Below are 10,076 nucleotides of genomic sequence, written 5' to 3'. Positions count from 1 at the left end.
GCATTCATGTCGAGTACAGATACAGTGACTGCAAACGATTTTCTGTGCGTGCACAAAAGGCAAAGTGTAGGAAAAGAGTTCCCAGACCGGGAATTGAACCCGGGCCGCCTGGGTGAGAGCCAGGAATCCTAACCACTAGACCATCTGGGAGGTGCTGCAAGACCCGTGTTTCTTTGTTCAATGAACCTAAACTCAAGCATACAAGGGTAAAATGTCACGAAGGCATTGTCACAAAAACTGCGCCCGATAAGGGACTTGAACCCTTGACCGTTGGATTAAAAGTCCAACGCTCAACCGACTGAGCTAACCGGGCTCGCTCAACAAGCATTCATGTCGAGTACAGATACAGTGACTGCAAATGATTTTCTATGCGTGCACAAAAGGCAAAGTGTAGGAAAAGAGTTCCCAGACCGGGAATTGAACCCGGGCCGCCTGGGCGAAAGCCAGGAATCCTAACCACTAGACCAGGTGTGCACAACCTTTTTGCTAAGACGGCCGCATTGCGGATCCTTATTTCACCCACGGCCGCCAATTACCTGCTTGTTTTGTTTTTAAATTGAATATGTGAAAATAGGGCTTGTCCCACATACAAAAACCATCTAATGGCGTCCAAAAAGGCCGGATAATTTTTGAAACATGATCCACAGATTGAGCTAAACAGTTTAATGACCCGTCTGAGCTATTTATGACGTCACAATCTATATTGTGACACCAGAGGTGACTGTTTATTTGCATTGTTTGCACACAATAGGCGTATACAAAGCGTAATGTACAGGGTTACCACGCTGGTAATATTCTTTACAGTCTTACAAAATCTAATTAGTGCAGTTTCAAAGTCAAAATATTTCGCAAAAGAGTTGTTTTTACGTCACGGCCGCCAGTACATATATGTTAATAAACATGTTCACGGCCGCACAAAATCGTCAACTCGGCCGCAGGTTGTGCACCCCTGCACTAGACCATCTGGGAGGTGCTACAAGACCCGTGTTTCTTTGTTCAATGAACCTAAACTCAAGCATGCAAGGGTAAAATGTCACAAAGGCATTGTCACAAAAACTGCGCCCGATAAGGGACTTGAACCCTTGACCGTTGGATTAAAAGTCCAACGCTCTACCGACTGAGCTAACCGGGCTCGGTCAACAAGCATTGGTGTCGAGTACAGATACGGTGACTGCAAACGATTTTCTGTGCGTGCACAAAAGGCAAAGTGTAGGAAAAGAGTTCCCAGACCGGGAATTGAACCCGGGCCGCCTGGGTGAGAGCCAGGAATCCTAACCACTAGACCATCTGGGAGGTGCTGCAAGACCCGTGTTTCTTTGTTCAATGAACCTAAACTCAAGCATGCAAGGGTAAAATGCCACAAAGGCATTGTCACAAAAACTGCGCCCGATAAGGGACTTGAACCCTTGACACTTGGATTAAAAGTCCAACGCTCTACCGACTGAGCTAACCGGGCTCGGTCAACAAGCATTCATGTCGAGTACAGATACAGTGACTGCAAACGATTTTCTGTGCGTGCACAAAAGGCAAAGTGTAGGAAAAGAGTTCCCAGACCGGGAATTGAACCCGGGCCGCCTGGGTGAGAGCCAGGAATCCTAACCACTAGACCATCTGGGAGGTGCTGGAAGACCCGTGTTTCTTTGTTCAATGAACCTAAACTCAAGCATGCAAGGGTAAAATGTCACAAAGCCATTGTCACAAAAACTGCGCCCGATAAGGGACTTGAACCCTTGACCGTTGGATTAAAAGTCCAACGCTCTACCGACTGAGCTAACCGGGCTCGGTCAACAAGCATTCATGTCGAGTACAGATACAGTGACTGCAAACGATTTTCTGTGCGTGCACAAAAGGCAAAGTGTAGGAAAAGAGTTCCCAGACCGGGAATTGAACCCGGGCCGCCTGGGTGAGAGCCAGGAATCCTAACCACTAGACCATCTGGGAGGTGCTGCAAGACCCGTGTTTCTTTGTTCAATGAACCTAAACTCAAGCATGCAAGGGTAAAATGTCACAAAGGCATTGTCACAAAAACTGCGCCCGATAAGGGACTTGAACCCTTGACCGTTGGATTAAAAGTCCAACGCTCTACCGACTGAGCTTACCGGGCTCGGTCAACAAGCATTCATGTCGAGTACAGATACAGTGACTGCAAACGATTTTCTGTGCGTGCACAAAAGGCAAAGTGTAGGAAAAGAGTTCCCAGACCGGGAATTGAACCCGGGCCGCCTGGGTGAGAGCCAGGAATCCTAACCACTAGACCATCTGGGAGGTGCTGCAAGACCCGTGTTTCTTTGTTCAATGAACCTAAACTCAAGCATGCAAGGGTAAAATGCCACGAAGGCATTGTCACAAAAACTGCGCCCGATAAGGGACTTGAACCCTTGACCGTTGGATTAAAAGTCCAACGCTCTACCGACTGAGCTAACCGGGGTCGCTCAACAAGCATTCATGTCGAGTACAGATACAGTGACTGCAAACGATTTTCTGTGCGTGCACAAAAGGCAAAGTGTAGGAAAAGAGTTCCCAGACCGGGAATTGAACCCGGGCCGCCTGGGCGAAAGCCAGGAATCCTAACCACTAGACCATCTGGGAGGTGCTGCAAGACCCGTGTTTCTTTGTTCAATGAACCTAAACTCAAGCATACAAGGGTAAAATGTCACGAAGGCATTGTCACAAAAACTGCGCCCGATAAGGGACTTGAACCCTTGACCGTTGGATTAAAAGTCCAACGCTCAACCGACTGAGCTAACCGGGCTCGCTCAACAAGCATTCATGTCGAGTACAGATACAGTGACTGCAAATGATTTTCTATGCGTGCACAAAAGGCAAAGTGTAGGAAAAGAGTTCCCAGACCGGGAATTGAACCCGGGCCGCCTGGGCGAAAGCCAGGAATCCTAACCACTAGACCAGGTGTGCACAACCTTTTTGCTAAGACGGCCGCATTGCGGATCCTTATTTCACCCACGGCCGCCAATTACCTGCTTGTTTTGTTTTTAAATTGAATATGTGAAAATAGGGCTTGTCCCACATACAAAAACCATCTAATGGCGTCCAAAAAGGCCGGATAATTTTTGAAACATGATCCACAGATTGAGCTAAACAGTTTAATGACCCGTCTGAGCTATTTATGACGTCACAATCTATATTGTGACACCAGAGGTGACTGTTTATTTGCATTGTTTGCACACAATAGGCGTATACAAAGCGTAATGTACAGGGTTACCACGCTGGTAATATTCTTTACAGTCTTACAAAATCTAATTAGTGCAGTTTCAAAGTCAAAATATTTCGCAAAAGAGTTGTTTTTACGTCACGGCCGCCAGTACATATATGTTAATAAACATGTTCACGGCCGCACAAAATCGTCAACTCGGCCGCAGGTTGTGCACCCCTGCACTAGACCATCTGGGAGGTGCTACAAGACCCGTGTTTCTTTGTTCAATGAACCTAAACTCAAGCATGCAAGGGTAAAATGTCACAAAGGCATTGTCACAAAAACTGCGCCCGATAAGGGACTTGAACCCTTGACCGTTGGATTAAAAGTCCAACGCTCTACCGACTGAGCTAACCGGGCTCGGTCAACAAGCATTGGTGTCGAGTACAGATACGGTGACTGCAAACGATTTTCTGTGCGTGCACAAAAGGCAAAGTGTAGGAAAAGAGTTCCCAGACCGGGAATTGAACCCGGGCCGCCTGGGTGAGAGCCAGGAATCCTAACCACTAGACCATCTGGGAGGTGCTGCAAGACCCGTGTTTCTTTGTTCAATGAACCTAAACTCAAGCATGCAAGGGTAAAATGCCACAAAGGCATTGTCACAAAAACTGCGCCCGATAAGGGACTTGAACCCTTGACACTTGGATTAAAAGTCCAACGCTCTACCGACTGAGCTAACCGGGCTCGGTCAACAAGCATTCATGTCGAGTACAGATACAGTGACTGCAAACGATTTTCTGTGCGTGCACAAAAGGCAAAGTGTAGGAAAAGAGTTCCCAGACCGGGAATTGAACCCGGGCCGCCTGGGTGAGAGCCAGGAATCCTAACCACTAGACCATCTGGGAGGTGCTGGAAGACCCGTGTTTCTTTGTTCAATGAACCTAAACTCAAGCATGCAAGGGTAAAATGTCACAAAGCCATTGTCACAAAAACTGCGCCCGATAAGGGACTTGAACCCTTGACCGTTGGATTAAAAGTCCAACGCTCTACCGACTGAGCTAACCGGGCTCGGTCAACAAGCATTCATGTCGAGTACAGATACAGTGACTGCAAACGATTTTCTGTGCGTGCACAAAAGGCAAAGTGTAGGAAAAGAGTTCCCAGACCGGGAATTGAACCCGGGCCGCCTGGGTGAGAGCCAGGAATCCTAACCACTAGACCATCTGGGAGGTGCTGCAAGACCCGTGTTTCTTTGTTCAATGAACCTAAACTCAAGCATGCAAGGGTAAAATGTCACAAAGGCATTGTCACAAAAACTGCGCCCGATAAGGGACTTGAACCCTTGACCGTTGGATTAAAAGTCCAACGCTCTACCGACTGAGCTTACCGGGCTCGGTCAACAAGCATTCATGTCGAGTACAGATACAGTGACTGCAAACGATTTTCTGTGCGTGCACAAAAGGCAAAGTGTAGGAAAAGAGTTCCCAGACCGGGAATTGAACCCGGGCCGCCTGGGTGAGAGCCAGGAATCCTAACCACTAGACCATCTGGGAGGTGCTGCAAGACCCGTGTTTCTTTGTTCAATGAACCTAAACTCAAGCATGCAAGGGTAAAATGCCACGAAGGCATTGTCACAAAAACTGCGCCCGATAAGGGACTTGAACCCTTGACCGTTGGATTAAAAGTCCAACGCTCTACCGACTGAGCTAACCGGGGTCGCTCAACAAGCATTCATGTCGAGTACAGATACAGTGACTGCAAACGATTTTCTGTGCGTGCACAAAAGGCAAAGTGTAGGAAAAGAGTTCCCAGACCGGGAATTGAACCCGGGCCGCCTGGGCGAAAGCCAGGAATCCTAACCACTAGACCATCTGGGAGGTGCTGCAAGACCCGTGTTTCTTTGTTCAATGAACCTAAACTCAAGCATACAAGGGTAAAATGTCACGAAGGCATTGTCACAAAAACTGCGCCCGATAAGGGACTTGAACCCTTGACCGTTGGATTAAAAGTCCAACGCTCTACCGACTGAGCTAACCGGGCTCGGTCAACAAGCATTCATGTCGAGTACAGATACAGTGACTGCAAACGATTTTCTGTGCGTGCACAAAAGGCAAAGTGTAGGAAAAGAGTTCCCAGACCGGGAATTGAACCCGGGCCGCCTGGGTGAGAGCCAGGAATCCTAACCACTAGACCATCTGGGAGGTGGTGGAAGACCCGTGTTTCTTTGTTCAATGAACCTAAACTCAAGCATACAAGGGTAAAATGTCACGATGGCATTGTCACAAAAACTGCGCCCGATAAGGGACTTGAACCCTTGACCGTTGGATTAAAAGTCCAACGCTCTACCGACTGAGCTAACCGGGCTCGGTCAACAAGCATTCATGTCGAGTACAGATACAGTGACTGCAAACGATTTTCTGTGCGTGCACAAAAGGCAAAGTGTAGGAAAAGAGTTCCCAGACCGGGAATTGAACCCGGGCCGCCTGGGTGAGAGCCAGGAATCCTAACCACTAGACCATCTGGGAGGTGCTGCAAGACCCGTGTTTCTTTGTTCAATGAACCTAAACTCAAGCATGCAAGGGTAAAATGTCACAAAGGCATTGTCACAAAAACTGCGCCCGATAAGGGACTTGAACCCTTGACCGTTGGATTAAAAGTCCAACGCTCTACCGACTGAGCTTACCGGGCTCGGTCAACAAGCATTCATGTCGAGTACAGATACAGTGACTGCAAACGATTTTCTGTGCGTGCACAAAAGGCAAAGTGTAGGAAAAGAGTTCCCAGACCGGGAATTGAACCCGGGCCGCCTGGGTGAGAGCCAGGAATCCTAACCACTAGACCATCTGGGAGGTGCTGCAAGACCCGTGTTTCTTTGTTCAATGAACCTAAACTCAAGCATGCAAGGGTAAAATGCCACGAAGGCATTGTCACAAAAACTGCGCCCGATAAGGGACTTGAACCCTTGACCGTTGGATTAAAAGTCCAACGCTCTACCGACTGAGCTAACCGGGGTCGCTCAACAAGCATTCATGTCGAGTACAGATACAGTGACTGCAAACGATTTTCTGTGCGTGCACAAAAGGCAAAGTGTAGGAAACGAGTTCCCAGACCGGGAATTGAACCCGGGCCGCCTGGGCGAAAGCCAGGAATCCTAACCACTAGACCATCTGGGAGGTGCTGCAAGACCCGTGTTTCTTTGTTCAATGAACCTAAACTCAAGCATACAAGGGTAAAATGTCACGAAGGCATTGTCACAAAAACTGCGCCCGATAAGGGACTTGAACCCTTGACCGTTGGATTAAAAGTCCAACGCTCTACCGACTGAGCTAACCGGGCTCGGTCAACAAGCATTCATGTCGAGTACAGATACAGTGACTGCAAACGATTTTCTGTGCGTGCACAAAAGGCAAAGTGTAGGAAAAGAGTTCCCAGACCGGGAATTGAACCCGGGCCGCCTGGGTGAGAGCCAGGAATCCTAACCACTAGACCATCTGGGAGGTGGTGGAAGACCCGTGTTTCTTTGTTCAATGAACCTAAACTCAAGCATACAAGGGTAAAATGTCACGATGGCATTGTCACAAAAACTGCGCCCGATAAGGGACTTGAACCCTTGACCGTTGGATTAAAAGTCCAACGCTCTACCGACTGAGCTAACCGGGCTCGGTCAACAAGCATTCATGTCGAGTACAGATACAGTGACTGCAAACGATTTTCTGTGCGTGCACAAAAGGCAAAGTGTAGGAAAAGAGTTCCCAGACCGGGAATTGAACCCGGGCCGCCTGGGTGAGAGCCAGGAATCCTAACCACTAGACCATCTGGGAGGTGCTGCAAGACCCGTGTTTCTTTGTTCAATGAACCTAAACTCAAGCATGCAAGGGTAAAATGTCACGAAGGCATTGTCACAAAAACTGCGCCCGATAAGGGACTTGAACCCTTGACCGTTGGATTAAAAGTCCAACGCTCTACCGACTGAGCTAACCGGGCTCGCTCAACAAGCATTCATGTCGAGTACAGATACAGTGACTGCAAACGATTTTCTGTGCGTGCACAAAAGGCAAAGTGTAGGAAAAGAGTTCCCAGACCGGGAATTGAACCCGGGCCGCCTGGGCGAAAGCCAGGAATCCTAACCACTAGACCATCTGGGAGGTGCTGCAAGACCCGTGTTTCTTTGTTCAATGAACCTAAACTCAAGCATACAAGGGTAAAATGTCACGAAGGCATTGTCACAAAAACTGCGCCCGATAAGGGACTTGAACCCTTGACCGTTGGATTAAAAGTCCAAGGCTCTACCGACTGAGCTAACCGGGCTCGGTCAACAAGCATTCATGTCGAGTACAGATACAGTGACTGCAAACGATTTTCTGTGCGTGCACAAAAGGCAAAGTGTAGGAAAAGAGTTCCCAGACCGGGAATTGAACCCGGGCCGCCTGGGTGAGAGCCAGGAATCCTAACCACTAGACCATCTGGGAGGTGGTGGAAGACCCGTGTTTCTTTGTTGAATGAACCTAAACTCAAGCATACAAGGGTAAAATGTCACGATGGCATTGTCACAAAAACTGCGCCCGATAAGGGACTTGAACCCTTGACCGTTGGATTAAAAGTCCAACGCTCTACCGACTGAGCTAACCGGGCTCGGTCAACAAGCATTCATGTCGAGTACAGATACAGTGACTGCAAACGATTTTCTGTGCGTGCACAAAAGGAAAAGTGTAGGAAAAGAGTTCCCAGACCGGGAATAGAACCCGGGCCGCCTGGGTGAGAGCCAGGAATCCTAACCACTAGACCATCTGGGAGGTGCTGGAAGACCCGTGTTTCTTTGTTCAATGAACCTAAACTCAAGCATACAAGGATAAAATGTCACGAAGCCATTGTCACAAAAACTGCGCCCGATAAGGGACTTGAACCCTTGACCGTTGGATTAAAAGTCCAACGATCTACCGACTGAGCTAACCGGGCTCGGTCAACAAGCATTGGTGTCGAGTACAGATACGGTGACTGCAAACGATTTTCTGTGTGTGCACAAAAGGCAAAGTGTAGGAAAAGAGTTCCCAGACCGGGAATTGAACCCGGGCCGCCTGGGTGAGAGCCAGGAATCCTAACCACTAGACCATCTGGGAGGTGCTGCAAGACCCGTGTTTCTTTGTTCAATGAACCTAAACTCAAGCATGCAAGGGTAAAATGTCACAAAGGCATTGTCACAAAAACTGCGCCCGATAAGGGACTTGAACCCTTGACCGTTGGATTAAAAGTCCAACGCTCTACCGACTGAGCTAACCGGGCTCGGTCAACAAGCATTCATGTCGAGTACAGATACAGTGACTGCAAACGATTTTCTGTGCGTGCACAAAAGGCAAAGTGTAGGAAAAGAGTTCCCAGACCGGGAATTGAACCCGGGCCGCCTGGGTGAGAGCCAGGAATCCTAACCACTAGACCATCTGGGAGGTGCTGGAAGACCCGTGTTTCTTTGTTGAATGAACCTAAACTCAAGCATGCAAGGGTAAAATGTCACAAAGGCATTGTCACAAAAACTGCGCCCGATAAGGGACTTGAACCCTTGACCGTTGGATTAAAAGTCCAACGCTCTACCGACTGAGCTAACCGGGCTCGGTCAACAAGCATTCATGTCGAGTACAGATACAGTGACTGCAAACGATTTTCTGTGCGTGCACAAAAGGCAAAGTGTAGGAAAAGAGTTCCCAGACCGGGAATTGAACCCGGGCCGCCTGGGTGAGAGCCAGGAATCCTAACCACTAGACCATCTGGGAGGTGCTGCAAGACCCGTGTTTCTTTGTTCAATGAACCTAAACTCAAGCATGCAAGGGTAAAATGTCACAAAGGCATTGTCACAAAAACTGCGCCCGATAAGGGACTTGAACCCTTGACCGTTGGATTAAAAGTCCAACGCTCTACCGACTGAGCTTACCGGGCTCGGTCAACAAGCATTCATGTCGAGTACAGATACAGTGACTGCAAACGATTTTCTGTGCGTGCACAAAAGGCAAAGTGTAGGAAAAGAGTTCCCAGACCGGGAATTGAACCCGGGCCGCCTGGGCGAAAGCCAGGAATCCTAACCACTAGACCATCTGGGAGGTGCTGCAAGACCCGTGTTTCTTTGTTCAATGAACCTAAACTCAAGCATGCAAGGGTAAAATGTCACGAAGGCATTGTCACAAAAACTGCGCCCGATAAGGGACTTGAACCCTTGACCGTTGGATTAAAAGTCCAAAGCTCTACCGACTGAGCTAACCGGGGTCGCTCAACAAGCATTCATGTCGAGTACAGATACAGTGACTGCAAACGATTTTCTGTGCGTGCACAAAAGGCAAAGTGTAGGAAAAGAGTTCCCAGACCGGGAATTGAACCCGGGCCGCCTGGGCGAAAGCCAGGAATCCTAACCACTAGACCATCTGGGAGGTGCTGCAAGACCCGTGTTTCTTTGTTCAATGAACCTAAACTCAAGCATACAAGGGTAAAATGTCACGAAGGCATTGTCACAAAAACTGCGCCCGATAAGGGACTTGAACCCTTGACCGTTGGATTAAAAGTCCAACGATCTACCGACTGAGCTAACCGGGCTCGGTCAACAAGCATTCATGTCGAGTACAGATACAGTGACTGCAAACGATTTTCTGTGCGTGCACAAAAGGCAAAGTGTAGGAAAAGAGTTCCCAGACCGGGAATTGAACCCGGGCCGCCTGGGTGAGAGCCAGGAATCCTAACCACTAGACCATCTGGGAGGTGGTGGAAGACCCGTGTTTCTTTGTTCAATGAACCTAAACTCAAGCATACAAGGGTAAAATGTCACGATGGCATTGTCACAAAAACTGCGCCCGATAAGGGACTTGAACCCTTGACCGTTGGATTAAAAGTCCAACGCTCTACCGACTGAGCTAACCGGGCTCGGTCAACAAGCATTCATGTCGAG

The 10,076-nt window shown here is 48.6% G+C and overlaps 54 non-coding genes across 54 annotated transcripts; all 54 read right to left on the bottom strand.

Moving 5' to 3' along the window:
- Positions 1–78: 78 nt before the first annotated feature.
- Positions 79–150, bottom strand: Trnae-cuc (transfer RNA glutamic acid (anticodon CUC)). The gene has a single exon. It is a non-coding gene; the product is annotated as a tRNA-Glu (tRNA).
- A 90-nt stretch (positions 151–240) lies between these two features.
- Positions 241–313, bottom strand: Trnak-uuu (transfer RNA lysine (anticodon UUU)). The gene has a single exon. It is a non-coding gene; the product is annotated as a tRNA-Lys (tRNA).
- A 746-nt stretch (positions 314–1,059) lies between these two features.
- Trnak-uuu (transfer RNA lysine (anticodon UUU)) lies at positions 1,060–1,132 on the bottom strand. Its single transcript has one exon. It is a non-coding gene; the product is annotated as a tRNA-Lys (tRNA).
- An 89-nt stretch (positions 1,133–1,221) lies between these two features.
- Trnae-cuc (transfer RNA glutamic acid (anticodon CUC)) lies at positions 1,222–1,293 on the bottom strand. Its single transcript has one exon. It is a non-coding gene; the product is annotated as a tRNA-Glu (tRNA).
- A 90-nt stretch (positions 1,294–1,383) lies between these two features.
- On the bottom strand, positions 1,384–1,456 carry Trnak-uuu (transfer RNA lysine (anticodon UUU)). The gene has a single exon. It is a non-coding gene; the product is annotated as a tRNA-Lys (tRNA).
- An 89-nt stretch (positions 1,457–1,545) lies between these two features.
- Positions 1,546–1,617, bottom strand: Trnae-cuc (transfer RNA glutamic acid (anticodon CUC)). The gene has a single exon. It is a non-coding gene; the product is annotated as a tRNA-Glu (tRNA).
- Positions 1,618–1,707: 90 nt separating this feature from the next.
- Positions 1,708–1,780, bottom strand: Trnak-uuu (transfer RNA lysine (anticodon UUU)). Its single transcript has one exon. It is a non-coding gene; the product is annotated as a tRNA-Lys (tRNA).
- An 89-nt stretch (positions 1,781–1,869) lies between these two features.
- On the bottom strand, positions 1,870–1,941 carry Trnae-cuc (transfer RNA glutamic acid (anticodon CUC)). Its single transcript has one exon. It is a non-coding gene; the product is annotated as a tRNA-Glu (tRNA).
- A 90-nt stretch (positions 1,942–2,031) lies between these two features.
- Trnak-uuu (transfer RNA lysine (anticodon UUU)) lies at positions 2,032–2,104 on the bottom strand. The gene has a single exon. It is a non-coding gene; the product is annotated as a tRNA-Lys (tRNA).
- Positions 2,105–2,193: 89 nt separating this feature from the next.
- On the bottom strand, positions 2,194–2,265 carry Trnae-cuc (transfer RNA glutamic acid (anticodon CUC)). Its single transcript has one exon. It is a non-coding gene; the product is annotated as a tRNA-Glu (tRNA).
- A 90-nt stretch (positions 2,266–2,355) lies between these two features.
- Trnak-uuu (transfer RNA lysine (anticodon UUU)) lies at positions 2,356–2,428 on the bottom strand. Its single transcript has one exon. It is a non-coding gene; the product is annotated as a tRNA-Lys (tRNA).
- An 89-nt stretch (positions 2,429–2,517) lies between these two features.
- On the bottom strand, positions 2,518–2,589 carry Trnae-uuc (transfer RNA glutamic acid (anticodon UUC)). The gene has a single exon. It is a non-coding gene; the product is annotated as a tRNA-Glu (tRNA).
- Positions 2,590–2,679: 90 nt separating this feature from the next.
- Positions 2,680–2,752, bottom strand: Trnak-uuu (transfer RNA lysine (anticodon UUU)). Its single transcript has one exon. It is a non-coding gene; the product is annotated as a tRNA-Lys (tRNA).
- A 746-nt stretch (positions 2,753–3,498) lies between these two features.
- On the bottom strand, positions 3,499–3,571 carry Trnak-uuu (transfer RNA lysine (anticodon UUU)). Its single transcript has one exon. It is a non-coding gene; the product is annotated as a tRNA-Lys (tRNA).
- Positions 3,572–3,660: 89 nt separating this feature from the next.
- Trnae-cuc (transfer RNA glutamic acid (anticodon CUC)) lies at positions 3,661–3,732 on the bottom strand. Its single transcript has one exon. It is a non-coding gene; the product is annotated as a tRNA-Glu (tRNA).
- A 90-nt stretch (positions 3,733–3,822) lies between these two features.
- On the bottom strand, positions 3,823–3,895 carry Trnak-uuu (transfer RNA lysine (anticodon UUU)). Its single transcript has one exon. It is a non-coding gene; the product is annotated as a tRNA-Lys (tRNA).
- An 89-nt stretch (positions 3,896–3,984) lies between these two features.
- On the bottom strand, positions 3,985–4,056 carry Trnae-cuc (transfer RNA glutamic acid (anticodon CUC)). The gene has a single exon. It is a non-coding gene; the product is annotated as a tRNA-Glu (tRNA).
- Positions 4,057–4,146: 90 nt separating this feature from the next.
- Trnak-uuu (transfer RNA lysine (anticodon UUU)) lies at positions 4,147–4,219 on the bottom strand. The gene has a single exon. It is a non-coding gene; the product is annotated as a tRNA-Lys (tRNA).
- An 89-nt stretch (positions 4,220–4,308) lies between these two features.
- Positions 4,309–4,380, bottom strand: Trnae-cuc (transfer RNA glutamic acid (anticodon CUC)). Its single transcript has one exon. It is a non-coding gene; the product is annotated as a tRNA-Glu (tRNA).
- A 90-nt stretch (positions 4,381–4,470) lies between these two features.
- Positions 4,471–4,543, bottom strand: Trnak-uuu (transfer RNA lysine (anticodon UUU)). Its single transcript has one exon. It is a non-coding gene; the product is annotated as a tRNA-Lys (tRNA).
- An 89-nt stretch (positions 4,544–4,632) lies between these two features.
- Trnae-cuc (transfer RNA glutamic acid (anticodon CUC)) lies at positions 4,633–4,704 on the bottom strand. The gene has a single exon. It is a non-coding gene; the product is annotated as a tRNA-Glu (tRNA).
- A 90-nt stretch (positions 4,705–4,794) lies between these two features.
- Positions 4,795–4,867, bottom strand: Trnak-uuu (transfer RNA lysine (anticodon UUU)). The gene has a single exon. It is a non-coding gene; the product is annotated as a tRNA-Lys (tRNA).
- An 89-nt stretch (positions 4,868–4,956) lies between these two features.
- Positions 4,957–5,028, bottom strand: Trnae-uuc (transfer RNA glutamic acid (anticodon UUC)). Its single transcript has one exon. It is a non-coding gene; the product is annotated as a tRNA-Glu (tRNA).
- A 90-nt stretch (positions 5,029–5,118) lies between these two features.
- Positions 5,119–5,191, bottom strand: Trnak-uuu (transfer RNA lysine (anticodon UUU)). The gene has a single exon. It is a non-coding gene; the product is annotated as a tRNA-Lys (tRNA).
- An 89-nt stretch (positions 5,192–5,280) lies between these two features.
- Trnae-cuc (transfer RNA glutamic acid (anticodon CUC)) lies at positions 5,281–5,352 on the bottom strand. Its single transcript has one exon. It is a non-coding gene; the product is annotated as a tRNA-Glu (tRNA).
- Positions 5,353–5,442: 90 nt separating this feature from the next.
- Trnak-uuu (transfer RNA lysine (anticodon UUU)) lies at positions 5,443–5,515 on the bottom strand. Its single transcript has one exon. It is a non-coding gene; the product is annotated as a tRNA-Lys (tRNA).
- Positions 5,516–5,604: 89 nt separating this feature from the next.
- Positions 5,605–5,676, bottom strand: Trnae-cuc (transfer RNA glutamic acid (anticodon CUC)). Its single transcript has one exon. It is a non-coding gene; the product is annotated as a tRNA-Glu (tRNA).
- A 90-nt stretch (positions 5,677–5,766) lies between these two features.
- On the bottom strand, positions 5,767–5,839 carry Trnak-uuu (transfer RNA lysine (anticodon UUU)). Its single transcript has one exon. It is a non-coding gene; the product is annotated as a tRNA-Lys (tRNA).
- Positions 5,840–5,928: 89 nt separating this feature from the next.
- On the bottom strand, positions 5,929–6,000 carry Trnae-cuc (transfer RNA glutamic acid (anticodon CUC)). The gene has a single exon. It is a non-coding gene; the product is annotated as a tRNA-Glu (tRNA).
- Positions 6,001–6,090: 90 nt separating this feature from the next.
- Positions 6,091–6,163, bottom strand: Trnak-uuu (transfer RNA lysine (anticodon UUU)). The gene has a single exon. It is a non-coding gene; the product is annotated as a tRNA-Lys (tRNA).
- Positions 6,164–6,252: 89 nt separating this feature from the next.
- On the bottom strand, positions 6,253–6,324 carry Trnae-uuc (transfer RNA glutamic acid (anticodon UUC)). Its single transcript has one exon. It is a non-coding gene; the product is annotated as a tRNA-Glu (tRNA).
- A 90-nt stretch (positions 6,325–6,414) lies between these two features.
- On the bottom strand, positions 6,415–6,487 carry Trnak-uuu (transfer RNA lysine (anticodon UUU)). The gene has a single exon. It is a non-coding gene; the product is annotated as a tRNA-Lys (tRNA).
- Positions 6,488–6,576: 89 nt separating this feature from the next.
- Trnae-cuc (transfer RNA glutamic acid (anticodon CUC)) lies at positions 6,577–6,648 on the bottom strand. Its single transcript has one exon. It is a non-coding gene; the product is annotated as a tRNA-Glu (tRNA).
- Positions 6,649–6,738: 90 nt separating this feature from the next.
- Positions 6,739–6,811, bottom strand: Trnak-uuu (transfer RNA lysine (anticodon UUU)). Its single transcript has one exon. It is a non-coding gene; the product is annotated as a tRNA-Lys (tRNA).
- Positions 6,812–6,900: 89 nt separating this feature from the next.
- On the bottom strand, positions 6,901–6,972 carry Trnae-cuc (transfer RNA glutamic acid (anticodon CUC)). Its single transcript has one exon. It is a non-coding gene; the product is annotated as a tRNA-Glu (tRNA).
- Positions 6,973–7,062: 90 nt separating this feature from the next.
- Trnak-uuu (transfer RNA lysine (anticodon UUU)) lies at positions 7,063–7,135 on the bottom strand. The gene has a single exon. It is a non-coding gene; the product is annotated as a tRNA-Lys (tRNA).
- An 89-nt stretch (positions 7,136–7,224) lies between these two features.
- Trnae-uuc (transfer RNA glutamic acid (anticodon UUC)) lies at positions 7,225–7,296 on the bottom strand. The gene has a single exon. It is a non-coding gene; the product is annotated as a tRNA-Glu (tRNA).
- A 90-nt stretch (positions 7,297–7,386) lies between these two features.
- Positions 7,387–7,459, bottom strand: Trnak-uuu (transfer RNA lysine (anticodon UUU)). The gene has a single exon. It is a non-coding gene; the product is annotated as a tRNA-Lys (tRNA).
- An 89-nt stretch (positions 7,460–7,548) lies between these two features.
- On the bottom strand, positions 7,549–7,620 carry Trnae-cuc (transfer RNA glutamic acid (anticodon CUC)). The gene has a single exon. It is a non-coding gene; the product is annotated as a tRNA-Glu (tRNA).
- Positions 7,621–7,710: 90 nt separating this feature from the next.
- Trnak-uuu (transfer RNA lysine (anticodon UUU)) lies at positions 7,711–7,783 on the bottom strand. Its single transcript has one exon. It is a non-coding gene; the product is annotated as a tRNA-Lys (tRNA).
- Positions 7,784–7,872: 89 nt separating this feature from the next.
- Trnae-cuc (transfer RNA glutamic acid (anticodon CUC)) lies at positions 7,873–7,944 on the bottom strand. Its single transcript has one exon. It is a non-coding gene; the product is annotated as a tRNA-Glu (tRNA).
- Positions 7,945–8,034: 90 nt separating this feature from the next.
- Trnak-uuu (transfer RNA lysine (anticodon UUU)) lies at positions 8,035–8,107 on the bottom strand. Its single transcript has one exon. It is a non-coding gene; the product is annotated as a tRNA-Lys (tRNA).
- Positions 8,108–8,196: 89 nt separating this feature from the next.
- Trnae-cuc (transfer RNA glutamic acid (anticodon CUC)) lies at positions 8,197–8,268 on the bottom strand. Its single transcript has one exon. It is a non-coding gene; the product is annotated as a tRNA-Glu (tRNA).
- Positions 8,269–8,358: 90 nt separating this feature from the next.
- Trnak-uuu (transfer RNA lysine (anticodon UUU)) lies at positions 8,359–8,431 on the bottom strand. Its single transcript has one exon. It is a non-coding gene; the product is annotated as a tRNA-Lys (tRNA).
- An 89-nt stretch (positions 8,432–8,520) lies between these two features.
- Trnae-cuc (transfer RNA glutamic acid (anticodon CUC)) lies at positions 8,521–8,592 on the bottom strand. The gene has a single exon. It is a non-coding gene; the product is annotated as a tRNA-Glu (tRNA).
- A 90-nt stretch (positions 8,593–8,682) lies between these two features.
- On the bottom strand, positions 8,683–8,755 carry Trnak-uuu (transfer RNA lysine (anticodon UUU)). The gene has a single exon. It is a non-coding gene; the product is annotated as a tRNA-Lys (tRNA).
- An 89-nt stretch (positions 8,756–8,844) lies between these two features.
- On the bottom strand, positions 8,845–8,916 carry Trnae-cuc (transfer RNA glutamic acid (anticodon CUC)). The gene has a single exon. It is a non-coding gene; the product is annotated as a tRNA-Glu (tRNA).
- Positions 8,917–9,006: 90 nt separating this feature from the next.
- Trnak-uuu (transfer RNA lysine (anticodon UUU)) lies at positions 9,007–9,079 on the bottom strand. The gene has a single exon. It is a non-coding gene; the product is annotated as a tRNA-Lys (tRNA).
- An 89-nt stretch (positions 9,080–9,168) lies between these two features.
- On the bottom strand, positions 9,169–9,240 carry Trnae-uuc (transfer RNA glutamic acid (anticodon UUC)). The gene has a single exon. It is a non-coding gene; the product is annotated as a tRNA-Glu (tRNA).
- Positions 9,241–9,330: 90 nt separating this feature from the next.
- Trnak-uuu (transfer RNA lysine (anticodon UUU)) lies at positions 9,331–9,403 on the bottom strand. The gene has a single exon. It is a non-coding gene; the product is annotated as a tRNA-Lys (tRNA).
- Positions 9,404–9,492: 89 nt separating this feature from the next.
- Trnae-uuc (transfer RNA glutamic acid (anticodon UUC)) lies at positions 9,493–9,564 on the bottom strand. The gene has a single exon. It is a non-coding gene; the product is annotated as a tRNA-Glu (tRNA).
- A 90-nt stretch (positions 9,565–9,654) lies between these two features.
- Trnak-uuu (transfer RNA lysine (anticodon UUU)) lies at positions 9,655–9,727 on the bottom strand. The gene has a single exon. It is a non-coding gene; the product is annotated as a tRNA-Lys (tRNA).
- Positions 9,728–9,816: 89 nt separating this feature from the next.
- Positions 9,817–9,888, bottom strand: Trnae-cuc (transfer RNA glutamic acid (anticodon CUC)). Its single transcript has one exon. It is a non-coding gene; the product is annotated as a tRNA-Glu (tRNA).
- A 90-nt stretch (positions 9,889–9,978) lies between these two features.
- Positions 9,979–10,051, bottom strand: Trnak-uuu (transfer RNA lysine (anticodon UUU)). The gene has a single exon. It is a non-coding gene; the product is annotated as a tRNA-Lys (tRNA).
- Positions 10,052–10,076: the final 25 nt, after the last annotated feature.

The sequence above is a fragment of the Phallusia mammillata genome, chromosome 1 (genome assembly GCF_965637545.1).
Source record: "Phallusia mammillata chromosome 1, kaPhaMamm4.hap1.1, whole genome shotgun sequence".
NCBI classification, from domain to species: Eukaryota; Metazoa; Chordata; class Ascidiacea; order Phlebobranchia; family Ascidiidae; genus Phallusia; species Phallusia mammillata.
Note: the sequence above shows the minus strand (reverse complement) of the source record. Positions and strands in the feature narration are given on the sequence as shown.